At 40.9% G+C, this 25,270-nt stretch overlaps 1 protein-coding gene and 1 long non-coding RNA gene across 5 annotated transcripts in view; both read right to left on the reverse strand.

Annotated features, from left to right (window-relative positions):
* F13A1 (coagulation factor XIII A chain) overlaps positions 1-25,270 on the reverse strand; it is a 165,150-nt gene that overhangs the window by 122,875 nt on the left and 17,005 nt on the right. The window lies entirely within an intron of this gene.
* On the reverse strand, positions 18,288-24,873 carry LOC309864685. Its single transcript, XR_014311688.1, has 2 exons — positions 22,231-24,873; positions 18,288-22,068 (listed from the first exon to the last, which is right to left on the reverse strand). It is a non-coding gene; the product is annotated as an uncharacterized lncRNA (long non-coding RNA).

Genomic DNA, 25,270 nt, shown 5'->3' on the forward strand with positions numbered 1-25,270 from the left:
AATGCTGTCAGAATGCCATGTACCAAACAGGTGCACCATAAATGTCAATGGGACTGAATCGTGCTTTTTGAAGATGTCAAGTCCGATTCAGAGTATCACAGAGATTATGCTGAGTGAAATAAGTCAAGCAGAGAGAGTCAATTATCATATAGTTTCACTTATTTGTGGAGCATAACAATAGCATGGAGGACATGGGGAGTTAGGAGAAGGGAGTTGGGAGAAATGGAAGGGGATGTGAACCATGAGAGACTATGGATTCTGAAAAACAATATGAGGGTTTTGAAGGGGCGGGTGGGGGGTGGGGGCTTGGGGGAGCCAGGTGGTGGGTATTAGAGAGGGCAGGGATTGCATGGAGCACTGGGTGTGGTAACAAAAACAATGAATACTGTTATGCTGAAAAAAAAAAAAAAAGAGTATCACAGAGACTTTAGAAGATCTGGAACGAGATGCCTGTAGCAAGCCAGTTGTCAATTCCAAGCATCTTTCATAAGAAATGAAAATTTCTAGTTCGAAACCTTTTCCTTTAAAGGGGTGTTTTCCATTCACATATAAATATGTTTTAAGTTGAGCTCTGACTCCACCTAATTGCAGACTTTCTTTAATAGTGAATTCTTAAAAGAGGATCCTCTCTAGGGAACACATGAATACATCATGTCTCCAACTGGGAAGGTAAATTTCATGATGTTGATTCATTTTTCTATTTGATTCATTTGTTTTTCCTGAGACGCATCTCTCACGCTCAAAATAATCAATCAATTTCCAAACGGGCCCTGAAAGTGTTGTTGTGGCAACATGGTGCATGTGGCAGAGCTGGAAAAAGGAGTATGTAGACTTGTATAGGGAAGGAAACCTGTTTTTTTTTTTAATATTTTATTTACTTATTTGACAGAGAGAGATCACAAGCAGGCAGAGAGGCAGGGGGAGAGAGGGGGAAGCAGGCTCCCTGCTGAGCAGAGAGCCCAATGGGGGGCTCAATCCCAGGACCCTGAGACCATGACCTGAGCAGAAGGCCGAGGCTTAACCCTCTGAGCCACCCAGTGCCCCATCCTATGTCTTTTAAAATCTGTTTCAGAGTAAGATGAAATTTTGTGAAATAACCAGCACTGTGTTAGGCTCTTTGGGTGACTAAAAATAATAATAATAACAATAATAATAGTAATAATAATAAAGCTACCTCTTGATGCACCATCAACATTAAGAAGTACACACCTTCCATGGCCAAGCAAGGTAATAATCTGTACATGAGGAGACCAGAGCCTGGCGTAAGGTGCTTCCAACAACATAGAGAGGAGGAAAAGGACTTGAGGAAAAAATCAGAAATAACCTCAATGGCATTGAGATATAAGAATTTCTTCATCTATGAATTAAGACTGTAGAGCCCCTGCAACAATTTGATACTCATCATAAATGTGCCTACAGTACACCAGGCTGTAGCTGGGGTTATTAGCCATGAGGTACAGGCATGGCAGAGAGGATTCCTCAGAGAAGGTAGCTTTGGGATATAATTTTAAAGATGGACAATGTGGGGAGAAGCCTTCCCAGCAGAGGGAATAAGGAAAGTGTGGGGCATACAGGAAAGATGAAACCCCTATGGTAGTAGAAGCAGGTGGCTTGGGCAGAGTAAGAACCAAAGGGACATTTGAGGCTATGCAAAGGTATTGGGCTATGTCTCAGGAGGGGCTGGAGATAGGGCAGGAGCCATTGAGAAGCTCCTGCCCTATCTTTGGAAAGACGACTTTGATGGTGGGATTGGAGAATGGCTTGGAGGGGACAGCCATGGAGTAAAACCAGGCAGAGGGCTAATAAGTATTCAGGTGAGACATGACAGTATCCTCAGAGTGAAAATGGCTGGCTCCAGATAATGACCTAAAAGGGAGGATAAGTGAACAGTTAGGGTAGAAGCAATAGAGGCTTGGTTAGGTGGGAGATGCTGGTTCTGAGTGACAGGGGTGTAACCAAACTAACCCTAGGTGTGTTCATTCTTCACCCATGAGCTTTTGAGTGCCTACTGGTTCCAGGCGCCATTTTAGTTGTTATGTATACAGTCACAAGTAAAACATCACCTTCTTAAGTCCTAAGAATCATGATTAAGTTGCAAGCTTTGTTGAGCATGCTGCTTTCTAAGGGGTCTCCTCCAGAAGTCAGGTCTGATGTGGTTAACTGCCATGGAGCTTTACTCAATGAAACTAGTTTTCTGGAAATCCCCTTAACCACAGGAATGTGTTGCCTCATTTGAGAGAAGACAGAATATTTTTAGTTAAAAAAAAAAATCGTGAACATAAAATCTCTATGACTTAGATAAAGTTGGTTATAGAACATAACACTACACTGTAGATTTGCTCATATTGCTGATCCAATTCCTAAGGAACGGGAGGAATAGAAGTCAGAGAATCTGTATTTGAGTTCCAGGTTGTCAACTTGGGAAAACCAACTACTGTTTGTGCTTAGTGTGCTTGTTGGCCTCCTGGTTGTTTGTTCTCAGACCCAAAGCCTATACACCATAGAACTGTCATCCTGGTTCTACAGAAAATCTTATTCCACGCTCCTTTGTTCTCTGGATTCTAGATAGGTTTGATCCATGAGAGCCTTTGGAGGCAGATGGGGTACATGCCAGGGTCTGTCTTCCCTTCTCTCTCTGCGTCTGGAGACGCTGAAACTCCTTCAAGGCTCTCAACTCCCACTGGGAACTGGATAGTCCCTGCCATAGCTCCAGCCCTTGGGGATTACTTCTGGGTTCTGGTAAGCCCTCCTCCTCTACAATGTGCCTCCAACTCCCAGTGTGGTAGCAATTTTCTGCTGTTACTAATTCTTGAGCTGCTTCATTCACTCTGGATTCTTGGTTGTTCTCTCAGCAGTGTAACTGATTCCTTTGACTACACTTCCATTGCTTATACAACCTAGAGAAATTTCTGTTGTAACCTCTGAACCCTGACCATGTAGTGTGTCAAATAGTACTAATACTCTCTATCAGCTCTAACAGTTATGACCATGTAATATCTGGGAAAACTGGGGCTCACAGAACTTATGTAATTTGAACCCAGGCCTGTTCGGTCTAGGAAAGCTAATCAGCTTCCCAGTCCATTTTTCATCTGTAAACTAGCCTTACAAAGGATGAAGTTTAAATAATAATATGTGTGAAGGGCATGGCAGGAGCTGAACATATTATAATCCTCATTATAATACGGTGTCTGATTGTCACAACAGAAAATAAAACTCATTAAACCTATTTTATTTTTATTTCTGAGCATGACACGTGGGGAGAGAAGAAGGTGGCTCCTGATGTGGTATGGTCTAAAGATTTATTCAACAGATATTTACCAAGCACCATTTAAATGCCAGGCACTGCAAGAACCTAGCTTGCTCAGTCAGTAAAGCATCTGTCTTCGGCTCAGGTCATGATCCCAGTGTCCTGGGATGGAGTCCCGCATCCGGCTCCAGGAGCCCGCTTCTCCCTCTCCCTCTGCCCTTCTGCCCCTCTGCCTGCCTGTGTACTCTCTTTCTCTCAAATAAATAAATAAACTATTTTAAAAACATAAAAAAAAAATGCCAGGCACTGCTCTAGGTACTGAGAATATAGTGACATCAACACAGATAGGATCATGGAGCATATAGTTTAGTGGGGAGAAACAGACAATAGAAAAATAAATATATACATATCAATGGAAGTAAATGCCGTGAAAATAAATAAGGCAGCTTAAGGGTACAGAAAATAATGGGGTTAGGGTGCTGATTTGGAGAGAGAGACTAGGTAGGGCTCTCTGGTAAGGTGGCATTTGAGCAGAGATGTAAAAAAAGAGAAGAAATAAGCCATGCAAACATCTGGAGAAGAGCACTGCAGTAAGTGCAAAGGTCCTGAGGAAGGTGATACTTAGTATGCTTGAAGAGACTGCTGTGCCTTAGAGCAGAAGGAATATTGGAAAGAGCAATAGGAGATGAGGTAAGGGACAGTCAGGGCATCAAGTAAGGCTTTGTAGGTTGTTGTCAGGACTTTGGAATTTATTCTGAGAGAGAAAAGAAATCACTAGAAAAAACACATTGTTTGTCTTGAGCTATTCCTAAAAATCACATTGGCTGCTGTGTGAAGACTATAGGAGAACAATCTAGAAGATTAGGAAGACCTCTTGACATCCTAAAATACTCCCACTTTGCCTTTCAATAATAAAAATCCTCCCAATGGAGAACAAATCAGAGATAGTGCTAAAATGTTTATATCTCTGGGAAGTTTGCTTACATTCATTATTCTGTGATATGAAACTTTCCTTAAAGCTTGTTTCACAGCTGGAAGACAAGTGGATATTAAACATGGGGAAACTTGCTCATGGAAGATGGTACAAAAATGTGGCTATTTGGAGTACAAAGTTTGTCTACATCATAATTGTTTCTAGAGCAAGTTTTAGTCCTTCCCTAGCATGAATTTAAATGAGGGTCTATTGTTTTACCAATTCATTGAAGTTTAAATCCTCCAGATTTCAACAATGTCAAGGAGAGAGCTAAAATGTTGATGCCACAATGACTAGTTTATTGTACTTTGATGTATTTCATGATTATAAACCAAAATGCATGTCAGGGTTTGGGGCTTTATTTCCCCCTTTTCACTCCAACTGTTCGCAACACTTTCAAGGGAGGGATAAAGGATGATTCCACCTTTTCCTGGGGTTCTGCCACCCTCAACGTGGGCTCTGGAAACCCAAGCCAGGTTTGGAGAGGGCAGAAAAATACACTTGTATTAAAAGTGGGGATCACTGACTGGAGGTATGATGGCTAGCAGCTTTGATGCCTACCTCCTTTATCTTCTCAATCAGCCTCAGGAAGCATGCCACAAAAATTCCCTACTACAAGAACTGAATTTCCCCAGCAAATGGTAATTGTATGGAGCCAAAACTCCATTTGTTTGAGCTGTATCCATCATATAAGCAGACTTAGGCTTGTGGGTCCTATGAGAAAGACTCATTTAGCTAAAATAATAGCAACTGGCTTCAAAAACAGTGTCATTAGCCAACAAGGATAGGATCAAAAGTTTAGCTGAATATCTTCCAAGCAAAGCCATCCTCTGATGAAATTGCCACTAAAACATTCAATTCTTGTTAATAATTTAATGCCATTGTGGATGGGAATAAGGACAAATCATTGTAATCTAACAAAAATATTTGTCTGTCTTTGGAATGCAAATATATGAATGCAATTCATAAAAGCAAGTGTTAACTGAGTTTGCATTGCCAGAAATCAAACCAACTGCTGACAGAGCAAAAATCAGCATAGAAATATTCTAGGCAATGAGATGCAGTCCATTTGGTGTTGGTCTGCAGGTGGATATCAACAATACATACTCAATAAACATTTATGTAAACAGATATTTATAAATTGCTGACTATAAGCAAAGTCCTATCACTACCTGGAATTGACAAAGGTAGTATATGAGAGGTAGATGATATATTTCTTGTACTCAGTAAGTTTATACTCAAACACCAAGTTTAGATTGTAATTCCAGTCGGAAGTCTAATGCCACATGACGCTAACAGATCTAGAGCAGTGAATCAACGGTGGAGGCAGGAACAACTTTATTAAAGACATAACAACAAAAAGTAGAACTTGAGAGATGGGCACAAAGAATGACAAGCGTTGCATTTTATTACATCCTATGTACCTTTAAGTATGGGTGTTCATTTGCTTATTATAGATGTTCATAGTTGCATCATGAGCTAATCACTGCTTACATTTAGGGGCATCATAAAAAGAACTGTACTCTAGCCTGATTTTCATGACAATGACATAATCAACTACATAAGTGACCATGAAGAAGACCTTGTTTAAACACAAGGATGTAAAGGAACCATATCGTAGGTTGGACCAGTGAAGCCCTGCTTAGAGATGCCTGTGGACGAAGGCTATTGTCTCCCCAAGGCCCAAGATATTCCAGTCTTCTCTCATTTTCTCTGGCAACCTGTTACCCACTGATTTGCCTAAAATTTTTAAAATAAAGGTAACTTTCAAGTTTCTCTTTATTTGTGGATTAAAGGTGTGCAAGTTGGCCCACTTTGAGTGACATCCAAGTCCCGTCCTTTGGAAATTGGCACTATGAGGGAATTTTGTCAAAAACATCTGTCACTACTCTTGAACTCCAAAGTTTAACCCCAAACTCAGGGCATATGCTCTGAAGTTTCATACAGCTGAGGAGCCAAAGAATCCTCACTTTAGGACTTCCTCTGGGCCTGCCTCCCCAACAGGTCCTGAAAACCAAACAACTCCACACTATACCTAATAAAAACAGCCATTTGGCTACTCATTCTAAGGGAACTGGTCCCAGCTAATAGTAAATACCAAGAGTCTAATAAATCCACTTTTGATAAAATTTTAATATCTGATAAGACTAGTTACACTTCCTATCATCTCCAAATTCACTCTTTATGGAATTAGTTCCCTAATATTTTAAAATGAATAAATTGTCATGGCACACAACTTGGAGAGAGGGATGGGCTCCTGCTTTCACCTCCCATTCAGTGGACACTGTATCCTTCCAAGACCTTTCCAGACGCCAGGCCTGGATATGAATTTCACTGATTCCTCCCTGAGGGAAAAGATTGGGTATAAGGATCTTGGTTAAAGTATCATTACACCTTGATCAGTCATTATCATTATGCTTAATGTCAAAATAATACATTTGTATTGTTTTAAGCCCCTAAGATTATAATCATTTGTTACAGCAGTCATAGAAGCTAACACAAACACAAAGCACAGAGTTGTCATGTTGTGAAGTTTCATGAAGTATCAGTTTATGAGTGATATTATTTTCTGTCCTATATACCATACTCATTCAAGTCTCTTTGGGTATAAATCAGAAGAAACCTCAAGGATGAGAAATGTTATGAAGGTCAGGAGTCAGGGGTCAGGATCATCATAGATATTTCATAGAAGCAAAAACAATGAGTGAGATAAACCTACATTCAATTGGGAAATACTGACAGGTGGTAAAATAGCAGTGAGCCCACACAGGATTCAGATCATGACTTCTAAATATTACTTTTTTATTAAAAGGAAGCAGGACTCCTCAGAGAAATGGTTGATTTTAGGACTGGGGCAGGGAGAACATAAGAATGAGCCTGAAACATCCTGTTGTGCCAGAAAATAAGGAAGGAAGGACATGGAAGCCAGTTGGAGGATCTTCCAACTGGCAAAATCTAGGATAATTTGAACATCAAATTAATTAATGATAGTAACCTGTTTAATTAAAAGAGGAAATTATGAATTCATACAGGCATCAATCATTCTATCAGTAAAAGTTTTGATGATGAATGAAATAAATTCAGAGTCTCAAGGTACTTTCTTATAAAATACTTATTAACTACAAAGGAGGGGAAAAAAATAACTTTGCAGTAGGGACCTCTGACAGACATCACTGGGTTCGGTTCTGAGATGTACTGCCTGGAGTTGCTGGGAGTGATGCCAGAAAATGGTTCTTGGTGGGTCAGCTCTCTTTGGGAATTGCCTAAGCTGAAAAAAACTGCCTCTGAAGACCTGTTCTAGCTCCAAAGCTCTCCATGAGATCAGGTATGGCCTTTGTTAGGACTGCTCAAGGCTCGTCCTCTCCCTCTGCCCAAGTATTCCCAAGAGCATTCTGTATTCAACTTCTTTCCTACTAATTTCAAAGTTTACTTCCAGTGGAACCCAACTGTTATACACTGAATGCTGATATCCCCATCCCCCAAACTCTATGTTGAAATCTAACCCTCAATAAGATGGTATGTGGAGGGGGGTCCTTGGGAAGACAACTAGTCTACATGGATGGAGCCCTCATGAATGGAAATTGTGCCCCTGTAAGAGATATCCTGGAGAGCTCCCTTACCCTTTCCACCATGTCAGGACACAGCAAGATATCTGTCTATGAACCAGAAGTAGGGTCTCATCAAACACTAGATCTATTGGCACCTTGCTTTTTGGACTTTTCAGCCCTCCAGCACTGCGAGAAGTAAATGTCTATTGTTTATAAGCCACCCTGTCTACGGCACTCTGTAGAGCAGCCCAAATAGACTAAAACACCAACCTGTAACACTGCTTTCCTTAAGAGATCAGAGTCAACATCATCAGTAATGGGGTCTGTAAAAAATCATGTGCAACCAGATAGGATTCACTGAAAAGAATGCCAACCACTTTTGTGTATTACTGCCAGAGATGCATAACCAGATTGCAATCACGAGGACACATTAGAGAAACCCAAACTGAGAGGCATTCTACAAAATTGACTGCTTTTGTGTGCTTCAAAGGTGTCAAGTAATGAAAGTCAAGACAAGTAAGTAATGACACTCAAATGGAGTCTGAAGATGAGATGATCATAACTGCACAATGTTAATTTCCTGATTTTGAGGGTTATATAGGAAAATGTAAAGACATGGGACAACAGATTGACAGCTCTCTAACGGTTCTGAAAAAAAAGTGTTTTGTACTATTCTTTTTTAAAAGATATTTATTTTTATTTATTTGACAGAGAGAGAGAAAGACACAGTGAGAGAAAAACACAAGCAGGAGGAGTGGGAGAGGGAGAAGCAGGCTTCCTGCAGAGCAGGGAGCCCAATGTGGGGCTTGATCCCAGGACTGAGCCAAAGGCAGAGGCTTAACGACTGAGCCACTCAGACACCCCATTTTGTACTATTCTTATTAATTTGTACACTTGTTAGTGTAGTTTGTTACAAAATTAAAAAAAGAAAAGACTTTCATGGGGGGCCTGGATGGCTCATTTGGTAAAGTGTCTGACTTCTTTATCTCCGGGTCATGGAATTAAACCCCAGGCTCTGTGCAAACTCTGCTTCTCCCTCTCCCTCTGCCCCCTCTCCTGCTTGTACACATGCTCGCTCGCTCTCAAATAAATAAAGTCTTAATTTTTTTTTTTGCAACAGAACAACATATATACCTGTTATTTGTACAATTATCCATGTTCTTCTTCTTTCTTTCTTTTTTTTTTTTAATATCATCAGTGATGTAGGTCTTCCAATTTTTCTAAAGAGAGCAATACTCATGGATCTTTCTCTCTTTGGAACTCCAATATCAATTCTTCAAAAGTATGCACCGAAGGGATACCCTCTTGATTGCCCCGCCCTAGGCAATAGCCTATTTTTAACAACAGGCAAAATACAGCCTTTCCCCTCAAGAAGCATCAGCTCCAGGAGAATACAAAACTGGGTGATGAGGAGCAAACTGTCAATGAAGGGCTCAGCCTGTTGCATAATCATGCAGACAGAGTCCAAGTCTGAAGAAATCAATATGGGGACGGTTACTTAGTAATCAACGAAATAGGGATGATGGAGCTCCCAGAAGGCCAGGTTTACAGTGTCATATAAATCTAGGGGAAGTGAAGCAGAGAGCAAAAAGAGATTTCTTTCTAACTTCTGAAGATGATTACCTTATAGTTGTGCCCTAAATAATCAGGACTGTGATTTTTTTTCTTGAAATTTTATCTCGGTGGTTATAAACACAAATGCTGTCTTTATGAATCATCTTTATTTTTAAAATTTGGCTAACACTCCACTCAAGTGTCTTTGACATGTTTAAAGCAATTTGTTTCACAAATATGAAAGTTAGAAAAAAATTAAATGATGGAAATGAAGTGTAATGGAGACAGTGTGTCACTTTCTATCACTTAGAAATATGTTGCACAAATAAAAAAGTTGTTTGATGGAAAATGCCAAACTAGCTGTCTCCACTACTTCATGTCCATCATTTTAGTCATAGAAAGTTTGTTTTTGTCTCTTTCTGTGGACTTAATTGCTTCAAATACTAAGGGCTCTTGTCTATCCTGTGCACTAATTTTCCAGTGAACAAAACCAACTTTGAGATGCTGGACATCAAACATGGCTTCTCTTTTTGGGAGCCAGTTAGGGGATGCAAACAGAAAGATATATTGCCTTTGTGTTTTCTCAGTCAAGGAAACAGGACTTGAACAAGCATTCATTCTTATAAGTCCAGATGGAAAGCATAACAACTTTAATGGAAGAGTTGATAGCATCGTGCTGAGAAGGTGCTTCCCCCAAAAATTTCCTGTATGTGTATTTCTCTCTGGGCCAATACCACAGCACACAGGGCTGCACACATTAGCCCCTGGATGGCAAGAAGGATCAGTCCCCAAGGATTCTCATTCTATGGTGTCTATCTCAGCCTGTTGGGACTGCTGTACCAAAATACCAGACCCGCTGGCTTAAACAACAGACATTCATTTCTCACTGTTCTGGAGGCTGGAAAGTCCAAGTTCAAGACACAGGCAAATTTGGTTCCTGGTGAGAACCCACTTCTTACCTTGCAGATGGCAGCAAAAGTATGTGCCAAAGGGATACCCTCTTGACTGCCCTGCACTAGGCAATAGCCTATTATTAACAACAGGCAAATACAGCCTTTCCCCTCAAGAAGCATCAGCTCTAGGAGAATACAAAACTGGGTGATGAGGAACAAACTGTCAATGAAGGGCTCAGCCTGTTGCATAATAATGCAAACAGAGTCCAAGAAGAAATCAATACAGGGATGGTTACTTAGTAAATCAATGAAATAAGGATGATGGAGCTCCCAGAAGGCCAGGTTTACGGTGTCATATAAATCATACTTCACATGGTGTGGGGAGACATGGCTCTGATCTGTCTTCTTAAAAGGATATAAATCCCATCATCAGGCCCCAACTTCATGACCTCATCTAATCCTAATTATCTCGCAAAGGCTCCAGCAACAAAGACCATCCCGTTGGGGGTTAGGGCTTCAATATAGGAGTTTGGTGGATGAACAAGAGAAAAAAAATTCAGCCAATAGTAATGTCTTATCTCTCTTCTCTATCCCCTCTGCCTCACTCAGGGCCTGCCTTAGGGCTGTCCTGCCAGGACTATACCTTAACCAAGTTTCTCATAGGTAGTCTCTTCCCTCGAAGAGGAATCAGTAGAATTCAGATTCTGAATATTGGCTGGTCCTAGCATTTCTGACCTAATGCTGAAGTTGGGATCTGGAAAGATCTTGGGAGGATACAGGGTTCACTGAATGGGAAATAAAGATAGGAACCCATCCCCATCTCCAAATTGTACGCAATGAATGGAACTCAACTACGGCAATGTATTCATTTAAATTATTTCCATGAAAAATAAATATGGAGGTGATAGTTGAATATTTGAACTTTAACAAGAATGGGTTTATAGAATCTTGCCATTAGCTGTTAGCTGGGACCAGTCCCTTTAGAATGTTGCCAAAGTAATTTCATGGGGTCAAGATGTTTGGTGACCAAGTGCTGCCAAGGAAGGCAAGTGCAAAGGTAGTGCCAACATAAAGATTTCTGAACTGCCCAATACATTTTCAAGACCACTGCCTCTGTTTCCTCACATGCAAAAGGTAGATTATAACTGTAACTTCCTCCTATAGCTAGACCACACACAGAGAGAATGATGGCAGACCTGACTGGGGGTTCCACACTTGTTGAACCACACTCACGGACTATGGCCTGTTTATTCCCCTATTTGTTCCAAGTCTCTGTTACTCTCCCTGTCCAGTCCTAGGACTCTCCCAGGTGATCTGATTAAACATCCAGAGAACTCAAGGCAGCTAAGGCCTCCCCGAACCCTGAGGGGTTGTTATAGAGGACTGTGGTAATATGTTGCGCAGCTCCAAAAGAGATCTAGAGAGAGGTTTAGCTCTCATCTTCTGGGTGGCAAAAGTGGCTGCCTTCTGCCTCAGCTCCATCAGTAGCTCAGGTCTCTTTGCTCCTGTAGTGAGGAAGTGCAAAGGAGCCCACACTATGTCTCAGATTGCTCACTGGGGCATGCTTCCAGCTCTGTGCCTATATGTTCACTTCCGGTTGCTGGGTCTCCTTTCCTTTGCTCTGCCTCATCTTGAATGGATGTCCCTGCTTGACCTCACCATGCTGGAGGAACTCACCATCCCAAGTCTGCACTTCCAAAGCCATGTTAACATGGCACCACATTCAGTCAAATGCTCTTGGCTCATCACATCTTCCCCATCTGAAATGGTTTTTCTGTGCCCTGTTTGGACACTCATTCCACTTTTTTTTAACATTATGAGACTGTTCTCTTTTCCTCTCTATATACCTCTGATTTTCTAGTAGTTTCCTCTTGCCTCAGCTCTGATTTAGCAATCATATATCCAAGGTTTGCCAAGGACAGCCCCAGATGATGCCTATTTTCTTAGCCTCTCATCTATTTAGTCACTCATCCCCTCTCAAAAGTGTCTTGGCTTGGAGGATGCTTTATAGGGCCACTCTAGCTGTGATCCACTTTGCTCTACCAAGCCCCGGGTTGAACTCGTGCAAGAAAGCATTTGAAGACTTTATTGGTCATGGGTAGTTTCCAGACCCATAAAACAGTTAGTTGGGCAAAGTGATGGCTATGCTACTTTCCAGTGCCCAAATATTTATGATTCTGTGATTCTATGAAAAGCATCAAGCTTTGAAATGCTTCACATTTAACAATGAGCAAGTACACAGAGTAAAACATTTAGAGAGGCATGATTTTCAGAGCAGCCAATCCTAACTGCTTGGTGGGCAGCGCTCCTGGGCTCGCCTCTTCCTCCTTCAGCTCCTGGTTGGTTTCTGCCTTGAATATAAGCTCAACCCTCCATCTCTTTCATTCCACACACTTTCAACTTATGGTACCCTATTCTCCTGCATCTCTTCATACCTGACTTCCAAAGCTTTTCATCTTTTTTCTCAATATTTACTGTCAGAATATCTTGTTTCCTCAGGACATTGCTCTCCGCAGAGTGTCAGCTAGTTATTCTGCAGAGCCTATTTGTACAAATTTGCAAACAGGTCAGATGGATAATATTATCCATCCTTACAGAGTATTTTCATTTTTCTAAGGGAGCTTCAGATATTATGCATTAATTTGAACGAGTAACTACAATGGAGAAATTCAACATCCTGTTGCTAGAATACCTTTCATGGCATCATATAGGCAGCAGCCTCTCTACCTGACTATAGATTCAGCAGTGGTAATCATATGCTGGTGAACATAAAGTATGCATGAATGAATGAATGAGACTGAAAATCTATTTTTACTATAATCCATTTTATTATCATTCTACACATTCCTTTCTGGAAGCCTTTATTTTTAAAGTGTACTTGGTTTCTCAGTTTGAAGTATGAGAATTTGATCATCTTTAGATTATTAGGAATATATGGATTGTAGATATCACTCTCTCTCCTCCACTTACAGGCATATTGGGTGGTAAAGTAAAGGGATGCGGATATCACCCAAGTCTCTTGAGCCTTCATGTGCACAGAGACCTCCACCATTTACTGAGCCCCTTTTAAACTGCTCTTGAAAGCTAATGGTGACTTAATTGCATTCGATCATGTTAATGAGATTCTGATCTTTGACAAAAGATAGTTTTTCAGGGCTCGTGTTTTAATCTGACATGATGAAGTGGATTGTTTAGTGGCGATAATGATTCTGCTGTGTGGAGAATCCAGATGTCACAGCTCACCTCTACAAACCCCTGCAGAAGACCCAGTGGAAAAACTCTGAATTCTAGTTAGTGAAAACATTCACTAAGCAAACAATAACCAGAGGCTGACTCCATAGGTAAGTGCATCCTTAATGGGCTTGTCAGAATGGGTCTCCATAGCACAGCAAACTCCATGAAACTCTGGGACCCTCAAGAACCAGTGGTGCCCAAACCAAATACAGCTGTGAGAACTGATTCAGTTCAGGATTCCTCTTCTCATTAGAAATATGTGTACATCAGCAGAAAATACACTTAGGCTTCCAAGAATGCCTTCCTCCCAGCCTGGAAGTTATGTACTTCCTGTCCCTTTTGTGATACTCCCAGTTCCTCAACATCCATCCCAAGAACTTACTTGCCTTTTCCCAAGACCTCACCCTTTACCTCTAGCCTAGGTCCCTCCCGTCTGCCCGCCTCTCTCACACATTTCTGGTAAGGAAATTGATTTTATACTACCTGGTTGTGTTTATTAATTGCGGAATTCTCACCCCAACCACAGTAAGCTCTTTAAGGACAGGGATGGTGTCTTAAATCTTCCATGGCATCCCACACAGTGCCAGACACAGTGGAGGTTTCTGCATCAGAAATTCACTGAACTAGTATGACATGAGATATTATAAAGATACTTAAACAGAAATGGAGAGGAAATAGGGAAATAAAAGAAGCCACATCAAGACCCCACAAAGAACCTTCAACAGTGCAGCCAAAGAGCCTCTAGGTGGTTAAGCTCACTTTAGCCAGAGATAAGCCAGTCATTCAGAGCATCCCACTGCGCTTCCTGAAGGCTCACACACAAATTGCTGTACCCAGCTCCTCAGGATAACCCTTATTACTCCCCTAATGGGTAAATACCAAAATATCCACCCATAAGACTATGTGTATGTGTGCACAAGAGAGAGAACAAGAGTGAGAGCAAGAGACAAACAGAAAGAGACAGAGATGAAGAGTAAGAGAAATGACATGAAAAGGATGGAAAACATTACAAGGCTGAGATGCTGAGAAGAAATAAAAGGTGAAAAGGATAGAAAAGGAGAGGTGCTGCTATTTATAGCTCACCTGTGGTCATCCCACAGCTGTCTGGCTCTGGATGCTGCTATAGTAATGCTTTATGAAGGTTATACTGCCTTAAGGAATACTGTAAGGATTTAGCTTTCCTATATAGTTGCGATATTCAAAATAAGCCTGGTAATTGGGTCATCTTATTAGCAAGCAACTATCACTAAGGAGTTCCAAGAGCTTCCCAGTCAGTCCCTCGTCAGTCCATGAAACACACTCACAGAGTAATGAGATGGCATAGATTATGAGTAATTAGTCCATTTTTATCCATTCTTCAGTGGGTTTTCATTCCACTTGGACACTATCTCTCTTTTCACAGATTGGAGACTTAAGAGCAAGGCATCTGACTGGACACATTAATTTTCATTAAATGTTTTCCCTCTCCTTTTTTAACTTCACATACTGCAAGAATGTCTGAGAATTTACGTGGAAGAGCCCAGGCGCTGCCCATGCTGAATAAGCCCTGAGTTCAGACCAGAGGTTTCTGGTCATGTACAGTTTCAATTATGTGGGTGCTAATTAGTCAAGGTTGTGAATTCTCACAGGTGAAAGAGGTCAATGCAAAACACAGCATGAAGACAAAAAGAGGGCAGCGAAGGCAATGGCAAATTAGGGGAAGTAAAAAGAGGGAGAAGGAGGAGGAAGTCAGGTATCTATGCAGGATTCTCACTCCAACCTCCACTGTCTCTTATGAGTGTGTCACACAGCATACTTGATGTTATAAAACACACGGGTGACTCTATTACCCTCAAAATCCTAGGCTACACTTAGAACCTCCAGCTCTGCAGGATGGGATGTGGGTCACAAGGCAGGGACGAGGGGACTCCTCACCGGTCTCTTGCACTAAAATACAGATGTCGAGTCCTCCTACTTTGAGACAAAACAGCTTCTGTCACTTCAGCTAGAACTGTAGGCAAATAATTCCCAGCAGAACTTGGCCTGTGAGTTGTCAGTATTCCTATTTGATTAATTAAGCTGTCAGCATGGATGTTGTAAATACTGGATATTTTTGTTTGGAGGTTCAATGGTCATTATCTTTGCTTGGCTAACAGGAGAGAAAAGAGGGAGGAATGGCCTCCTATTTGCCTTTTTGACAGCACATTCTTACTTAGTAATAGTCCTTCCTCAGAGGACCTCACTCAGTGCCAATGGTCCTGACTGCAGACATTTTGAGGGCTCACCCTGCCATCTTCCCTCTCACTGCTCTCTCTTCAAACCCAGGGTAGATGGGGGCATTACTAGGGCAATATATAATAGCAGAGAAATTGATTTCATAGAAAGCTTAGGACTCAGTCATATCTAGAGTCAGGCTAAACCAGGGCCTCAGCAAATCTCCATCCACAGGGAGACAAATAAGAAGCTTAGAGGAGTATAAATGGATTAATCTACCAAAAAAATGTAAGAGGATTAATTTTATTATTTGATTATAATCTTCACAGTGTGTCTGCCTTCTTTTAAAAATTTTATTTATTTATTTAAGAGAGAGATTGAGAGAGAGAGAAATAGCATGAGTGGGGTTGGGTGGGCAGAAGGTGAGGAAGAGAGAGAATCTTAAGCCGACTCCAAGCCCATCGCGGAGTCCTATGAGGGGCTGGATCTCACAACCCTGAGATCATGAAATCAAGAGTCGGATGCTTAAAAGAGCCACCTGGGTGCTCCTGGCCTTCTTTTATAGGACCAATGTGGACAGAACACTGGGCTAAGATTCTGATCATCTAAGAGGAAGTTGGAGACAGGGGACTTCCCCTTCCCTGCACAGCCCTGGGTCAGTCACTTAATCCCTATGCACTCTGGTGTCCAGATTTTCAGTGAGGCCTATTCCTATCCTCCCTGCTTCCCAGTATTGTTTCCAGAATAAGAAGGCAAGAAGGTACTTTCCTATATATTATCTCCTTTAATCCATAAATAGCTGTTAGAAGTAAATGTTTTTCAGGTGAGGAAATGTAACTCGGGGGATCTGTGATTCTGTTGTTGCTCTGAGTGGTGAAACAGGGACTCTCACTGGGTCTGCCGGTTCCAAACCCTCCCCAACCACTGTATTGCTTCCTGGACCCTTTACCAGAGGAGCTGTCATCCCTGAAATGTCCACATGCACAGAAGAGGGTCAGTCACGGAGGCATATACCTTTTCCTCAGACCATAGCGCATTACTTTATTACAGGTGAGTCTTATTTGACCATGTAAAAACCCCAAAAAACAAACAAGCTACAAAATCACTACCTCTTGTTATAAAGGTAAATATTTTTTAAAAAGAGGGAAATATCATATAGAATGATGTATTGCATATTTACCCTGTCATCTATTAATAAGATTCCTTCCTCTCCCTAAGTCTGTTACTGATGTCCCTGACAGCAATCTCAGCCTTTCAATTTATCTTTCATGCTCTGCCACAGTAAGCTAAAAAGCAAACACTTAGACATTTTTAATATACTCCTTTTAAAAACTCTTCCATAGAGGCTTCTGGTTGCTTATATAATAATATATAAATTTTGAATCAAGGTGTATGACGCCACCAATATGTTTCCAAGTTTTCTTTCTTCACTAAACTTTACATTTTTTTTTTCTAGGACATATGTTTTCCCATTACATTGGGAATGTAATAAGATCCAACTCTTCCTGGGGGACTCTTCTAACTAGTCACACAGTCAATCTCTTTCCCAGTGTGCTTCCCAAGCACTGTGCCCAAGAGATTTGCATTCAGTTCAATTTCTAGTGTGCAGGCCATCCCCTCCAGACTCTTTAAGATCAGAGGATGAACATATATTAATACTCTAATCCCAATTCAGTGCTTTGCACATGAAAGGTATTCAGTGAGTATCTAATAAACACGTTTGAAAGGAAAGTAAATCAACTTTATGATTACAGAAGCCAAACAAAAATCTGGCAAATAATATATAAATGTAAAAAACAAAGTAAAGTAATCCTTTATGAAAAGAAAATTACTGAGTAGAAGTGCCAAATTTATAGAGTTATTTCATTTTATTTATTTTTTTAAAGATTTTATTTATTTATTTAACAGAGATCACAAGTAGGCAGAGAGGCAGGCAGAGAGAGAGAGAGGAAAGCAGGCTCTCTGCTAAGCAGAGAGCCTGATGCAGGACTCGATCCCAGGACCCTGAGATCATGACCTGAGCCAAGGGCAGTGGCTTAGCCCACTGAGCCACCCAGGCGCCCCTATAGAGTTATTTTAATGTTGGCACAAAAGCTAAAGTACGAAAGAAGAAGAAAAAAAACCAGATAATATATTAAGTTACCTTAATACACAGACTACAGTATTCTGCAGAATTAAGGTAATCTGTAACAGTAGTTCAGCATCTCCTAGAGTGAGTTGTATGTTTTACTAAAGAGCGTAATGAAAATAAAAACATGGTAGAGTAATGTTTGTAGTGAAACAATTTTGAGACACATGAGGCTAAAGAAGATTCACTTTTTGACCCTGTGCCTCCTCAGAGCCTTTAATATACTAAGGTGTGTTGGGATTCTCCAAGAAAAGCCACAAAACACAGCATGACCTAAATGCATTTGACCACGGAACTTTTTTTTTTTTTTTTTTTTTAAGGAGTCTTTCACATGACACGTGTTCATAGAGAACACACTCTGGGAAACACTGTCCTACTTTCTTAGATGCCATTATTCATCACTTCACAGAGCTTAAAAATGAACACACTTATCGTCAATGCAGAAACACACAGAAGGAAAAATCTGAAATGTTATCCCATATAAATGCTTCTTCAAAATGATGGAATGGGTAACCTATTTTTATTAAAACACAGCATGAAATAGTGGAGAGAGCACTGGCTAAGAAATATTTCTCTACATCTTACCAGCTTCATGATTTGGGGCAAGAAATCTCTCAGCAGACAAATTGTGCTCTGTCCATGAAATTCACAGATAATGATTTTATCTGGACTTTCTGAACCAAAAATCTGTAGGGGAACAAAGATCTTAAATGTCTTGGTTATGCTCTCAGATACAAGAAATGGTCTTGGCTCTCCTCAATTCCTGCCGCACCTGCTCACCTCCAACGTCTTTGAGATAGTTGAAGTCATCAGGCCTGATGACCAGTTCCCATCCCTCCACCTAACACATTCACATTCTTTCTTGCGTCTTTCCCAACACCTTCAGAGGACAGGGATTCTTCTTCCCGGACAATCCTTCATCCATGCCTCTTCACCTCCTCCAGCATTCTGCCTCAGCCACCCAGAGATTCTTCCGAATCTTCAGGATTCTTCATCTACTAGCTCTGTTACCCAGGCCTCCATACACATTAAACTACCTTCAATCCTAAAACAAACACCCAAACCAAGACACCACCTTCTCTATCTACATTCTTCCCACGTTACTATTCAAATTGTCTGTTCTTCTCTTCCAAAAAGATTAGTCCACATTTGCCACGTCCACTTTCCATATCTCATTTACCTTCAAACCATTAAAGTTTGGTTTGTCCCTGAGTAACCAGTGTCCCCATGACGGCTGAGTCCAGTGGGAAGTTCTTACATCACTGCCTCTCCTTGTTGTATTTGATAAAGCTGGTCACCCTTTCTACTTCAAACACCCAGCTCTCTTGGCTTTAGTGACCCTGCATTCCCTGATTTTCCTTGTTTATCCAATCATGTGGTCTTTGTCTCCTCCAGGGGCTTCAGCTCCTGAACTGATTCCTTAAAAGCTGTTTGCTCTCAGGATTTGAACCTCGGTCTGCTTCTTATCTGATTGACTTTTTCTGAATAATTTTACCCATCTACGATGTATGAAATCGAAACTGATTCCCTAAACTTCAAAGGCTGTCTATTGGACAGGTTTATCTGGAAGTCCTTCAAGTACTTCAAACTCTGAAGGCACAAACCAAATCACATTTATGCCTCCACTATTTGCCTGGTGGAGGTAGTGTGCATTGTGATTAGGAGAGAATGTCAGGGTTCAAGTGCGAACCCCAGCACTCTTCAGATGTGACTCCAGGTACATTACTCATACCACTCCAATCCTCATCTCATCTGAAAAATGGAGATAACCCAGAGGTGTATGGGACTATGGTTAAATGGGACATACACAGAACCTCTGCACAGTACCCAGTGCTGGTGAGTGAGTTATCAGTGAGAGCCAATATCATCATTACCACTTCCCACACTCATCTTTTCTTCCCCAATTTCCCTGCATTCTTTATCTCATTTGGAGTTGCCAGCCTCTGTCATCATAGGCATACAACTCCGCAGCCTGGGAGCTACCTGACTCTTTCCTCCCCTCTGCTCACACAGACCTGTGGATTTTGCCATCTAAATGTTCCTCAAATCCCATCCGTCTTCTCCATTGTTACAACAGCTGCCCTAATCCAGGCTCTAACTCTCTCTCTCCAATCTTGAACCCCCAACTGAGAATTGTTAATGCCACTCTTATTCTTAAAACACATCAGAGTCTGACACCCCAGCTGGCTTTCAAGAAACGCTATTCAAGAAATGAGTGAAATAGAAATATTGAAGTTTGGAGGATAATCCAATATTTTATGTGGTTAAGAATGCAGAATATGTGCAATGGATATCATCCTGTAAATGGCCGGGTCCAGGATGAATGACCTCAGTGTGCCATCAGTAAGGGCTGTGCTTTCAGACTCACAGGATGGCCAAGCTGGAAGGGACTTCTAGCACACGCCACTGGAAGTGCCCCTGCTACTAGTGGCCCTGCCGCTCTCCTCTCAAGGGACTGGAAAAATGAAATAATTTTATAGCTTCTCTTATAGATAATGGTGGCAAGTAAGAAGCTTCCAGAAAAGCTTTTTTGCCCTGATGGCTTTGAGGATGACATTCCTCCCCTCTGATTTCCACTATAACCAGAAAAATGAAGCCTGGACCCATGGAAGCCATGGCAGGACTGAGAAAATGGCAAGAAAATCTTTGAGGTGCTGTCCTGCACATGTTAGGTTCCTGTGGTTGGGCCCAAGGAGCAAGGAACCTGCTCACAAATCCTGTCATTTGCTTGGAGGGCTCACTGGGTAGGTCTGCTTTGAGGGGGATTGTTGGTAAGGAATCTAGCTCATATGTCTCTCCTCAGAATGACTCTCCCCGGGTAAGTAGGGGGCCCATGTCAAAGTAGAACAAAGTAACACCACAAAATTCCTGTTTTCACAGTTGCAGCTCCAGGTTCCAAAACCTATAATGAACACTGTTCCAGATTCCTTCCATGATTTTTCATGGCTTCAGGCTCAGAGGTAGAAAGACAGAAAAGGCCCCATTAGAGGATCAGGCACATTTTTCAGCCATGCCCACCTCCTCAAGTTCATTAACATGTCCCACCTAACGCACAAAGATGGTTATGTTCTGCCAGCAACTAATGAATGCAGTTATCAAAGCGTGGGGACCATCTGTAGCTCACGTGCAGGGAGTCTTGGCCAAGGAAATGCATTAGCTCTCCTGGTCATCTTCTCTACTCAGAGCACCCAGGAATCAACGGATAAATCTGGGACCATTTGAGAAAGTCTATCTTCTAAAGTGTTTAAAAAGAAAGAAAGAAAGAAACCTTGATTTAAAGGCAGGATCACCAGGCTCCTGGGTGGCTCAGTCAGTTAAGCATCTGCCTTTGGCTCAGGTCATGGTCCTGAGGCTCCAGATGGAGCCCCACATTGGGCTCCCTGCTCAGCAGAGAGTCTGCGTCTCCTTCTGCCCCTCAGGCCCCTTGTGCTCCCTCTCTCTCCCTCTCGCTATCTCTCTCAAGCAAATAAATAAATAACGTCTTTTGAAAAATTAAAAAATAAAGGCAGGATCGCTTATAAATAAATGCTGTGGTTCTGAAGATAGTAACAAAGGAAACTCCAGCATTTAGCATGTCCCTGTTCATCTGACATAAAGTCACAGGGAAAGAGAAAGGAACATAATAAAGAACTGAATGCAAACTGCAAACAAGTAAGGTGACCTTTTTCCTGTGTTTTTTAATATTTTTAAATTTTTTTATTAATATATAATGTATTATTAGCCCCAGGGGTACAGGTCTGTGAATTGCCAGGTTTACACATGTCACAGCACTCACCGAAGCACATACCCTCCTCAATGTCCTGTGTTTTAATATAGCGATAGCTTGCTCTATGCAGTAGCTATATTCTTTAAATTAGTGCATAAATTGATCTTTGCTGAGAAATCTAATCGTGGTGCAAACACTTCAAGAGAAATATTTGAAGAGATTATGTGTTTTTATTCTTTACAAAGCATTCTTTTCCTGTTTTTTGTTTTTTGTTTTTTTTTTTAAATCACTCCTTCTACTTTCTAGGTTTCCTGAAATGGAGGTACACCTGCATGTATGTGTAAGACTTTGTGTGGGGCACCTGGGTGGCTCAGTGGGTTAAGCCGCTACCTTCGGCTCAGGTCATGATCCCGGGGTCCTGGGATGGAGCCGCGCATCGGGCTCTCTGCTCAGCAGGGAGCCTGCTTCCTCCTCTCTCTCTCTGCCTGCCTCTCTGCCTGCTTGTCATCTCTCTCTATCAAATAAAAAAATAAAAAATCTTAAAAAAAAAAGACTTTGTGCCTCATTCCATTACTACTGCATATTTAATACTCTTGTCTCTTTTCATTACTGCAATGACTTTTTTTTTTAATATAATTTTTTATTTTTTATAAACATATATTTTTATCCCCAGGTTTACAGGTCTGTGAATCACCAGGTTTACACACTTCAGTATTTACCCTAAAGATACAAACGTAGTGATCCAAAGGGGCACGTGTACTCGAATGTTTACTGCAATGACTTTTAAAATCCAATTTTCATGGTTTTATTCAATCCTATTGAAACAAATGTTGCCGTTCTTCCTTCCTTCCTTTCCTTTCCTTTTTTCTTTCTTTCTCTCTCTCTCTCTTTCTTTCTCTCTCTCTCTCTCTCTCTCTCTTTCTTTCTTTCAAGTAGGCTCCATGCCCAGCATGGAGCCCAGTATGGGACTTGAACTCACGACCCCGATATCAAGACCTGAGCTGAGATCAAGAGTCAGATGCTTAACCAACGGAGCGACCCAGGTTCCCCACAAATATTGCATTTTGAGAGAAAAATCTCTGAGTCCCATGAGTGTCCCACATGTTCTTTTTCTTCAGTCCTGGTCCTACCAATGTCCTGAGAACTTGGGCGGTCATGGCACCCCCTGAATGACATGGGGTTCGCAAAAGAGCTAACGGGATAAATCTTCTATCATTGGTCTTTTAAGGCCATTTACAAATGTGTCTGATTTCTCATACGCCAAAGAGTAAATGTGGAATATTGTTATTTTTCTTTCCTTGTTTCTGCAGGAAATTTGGAAATACGAAATCCTCAAATGCAATAACATCTATTATAGGTTACACATACTGGAATACAGCTTACCTCTGAAAGTACACATTGTGAGCTCTAAGAAGGATTTAGAATACGTGTTGATTTTTAAAATATATAGATTTTTATCCCAAAGGTAAATTTTCTATGCCTCTCTTCTCCCACTTTTTTACTGAGGGAACAAAATACAGTGCCTTCTGTGAAAAAGAAGGGAGGACTTCATTTGCTCATGGTGGTGATGCTGTGGTCATGGCCCTGACCTTCCCACTCAGGATAAAGTGTCCTGCCCCAGTGACTCAAACTCTCCCTGGGAACACAATCTGACACTCGTCTTATCATCTTCCCTAAGACTTCCATTATTATAACTATTTTCTGAGTGTCTGTGGGAAAGAGCCTCAGACCTCAGTCAAGTCCACTTCAGGGACAAAGATTTGCTCCCTCCTCTCTGCACTAAATATTTGACTATAAAGGAGATAAAAAATGTTCCTGGGTAGTTGGAGCTAAACTGGGAACAGATCTTCTAACGTTGACACACAGGTAGTCATCATTGCGTTACAAAGGTGTGAAGGGCATTTTAATCAAATCTAGTCCAAATGTGTGCATGTACACACACCCACACCAATTCCCCCAACACCCCTCCCCCGCCACACACACACTCAAAAGTGATAAATGAACTAGGGGAAAAAATAAAAATAAATTTTCATCAGATTTTAAAATACTCTGAAAAATATTAGCTGTGGATTCCGTTCTCACCTGAAGTACACATTATTAAAAAATATTAATAATAATAGTCTGCTCCCTAAAATATAATGAAATTGTGGTTATTACATGTCACCTAACTTACAGGAATGATAATTTAGTTTTCCTTTCTCTCGTCCCTCAATCGGGATAGCAAACAGTTCTGTGCAGAACCCCAAGTTGTACTGATGCTGTTTATTCTGACTCTGTGATCTCTTTCCTCCCCTCCCATTTCCACTCTGGCTTCAACTGATTTTCCCACATTTCTGTTCAAATTTGTACTGTAAAAGAAAGGGAATACAAACCACATACTTCCAACTAGTTAAGGGTCAGAGATTTTTTTCTAAGGAAGTGTTTATTTTTAGCTCTGATGTTATTACTTTTAATTTGCACATACACACATGCACACACACACACACATCCCCGCAGAGATCCATAATTTTACCTAGATGCATACATATAATCATATCAGTGTGCTTGCTTTTTTTCTCTTTTCCTTACCAGCTTCCCCTTTCCTTTTGCCTCTTCTTCCCTTCTTTTGGCTACTCTCCCACCATGGAATGTCATCACCTGTGTGTGTGCTTCTTAGTCTTTAATGCACTCACAGTGCTTGACAGACCTAGGCATAGTCACACACACGTAGGGAAGATGATATGTGCCCATCCAAAGTATATTTCCTCACCACTACCTCACTTGAACTCATCTGACGTAGGTCTAATTCATTCTTGTTTTTAAAGCAACAATCCATTATGTGACTATATCACAACATATGCTGCCATTCCACTACCGAGGATGTTTACTTTTATGTCGCTCTAACAATGCTGCAGTAAATAATACCCATCTTTACAAACAGACTTTAAATATCTTTGGTATCGATTTCCAAGAGTGGAGTTACAGAGTCAAAGGCATATGTCTTTTTAATATTAACAGATACTGCCAAACTGCTTTCTTAGAAGGTTATGAAATTATATGTTTATATCAGCAATGTATGTTTTTCTTAACATACATGCCAGCCACAGATATTACAGGTTTTTTTCTAAATTTTTGCCTGTTGGATAAAAATGACTTTGCTTGGCTTTCCCAGTCTGTTAGTGAATTTCACTATGTTTTCATATGACTACAAGTTATTTGGACTTTTTATTTATTTTATTTTATTTTATTTTTTATATGTTTTTCTTAATTTGGACTTTTTACATTGTGAACTGTCTCTTCATATACTTTGCATATTTTTCTATTGCTTGTCTTCAGATTGTCAATTTGTAAGAGCTTTTTTTTCTATGCTAACCTTTTATCACTGATATATGTTCTAAGTATTTTTTTAAATTTTTTATTTTTTATAAACATATATTTTTATCCCCAGGGGTATAGGTCTGTGAATCGCCAGGTTTACACACTTCACAGCACTCACCAAAGCACATACCCTCCCCAATGTCCATAACCCCACCCCCCTTCTCCCAGCCCCCCTCCCCCCAGCAACCCTCAGTTTGTTTTGTGAGATTAAGAGTCACTTATGGTTTGTCTCCCTCCTAGTCCCATCTTGTTTCATTTATTCTTCTCCTACTCACTTAAGCCCCCATGTTGCATCGCCACTTCCTCATATCAGGGAGATCATATGATAGTTGTCTTTCTCCGCTTGACTTATTTTGCTAAGCATGATACATTCTAGTTCCATCCATGTTGTCGCAAATGGCAAGATTTCATTTCTTTTGATAGCTGCATAGTATTCC

This window comes from Mustela nivalis, assembly GCF_964662115.1.
Source record: "Mustela nivalis genome assembly, chromosome: 5".
NCBI lineage: Eukaryota > Metazoa > Chordata > Mammalia > Carnivora > Mustelidae > Mustela > Mustela nivalis.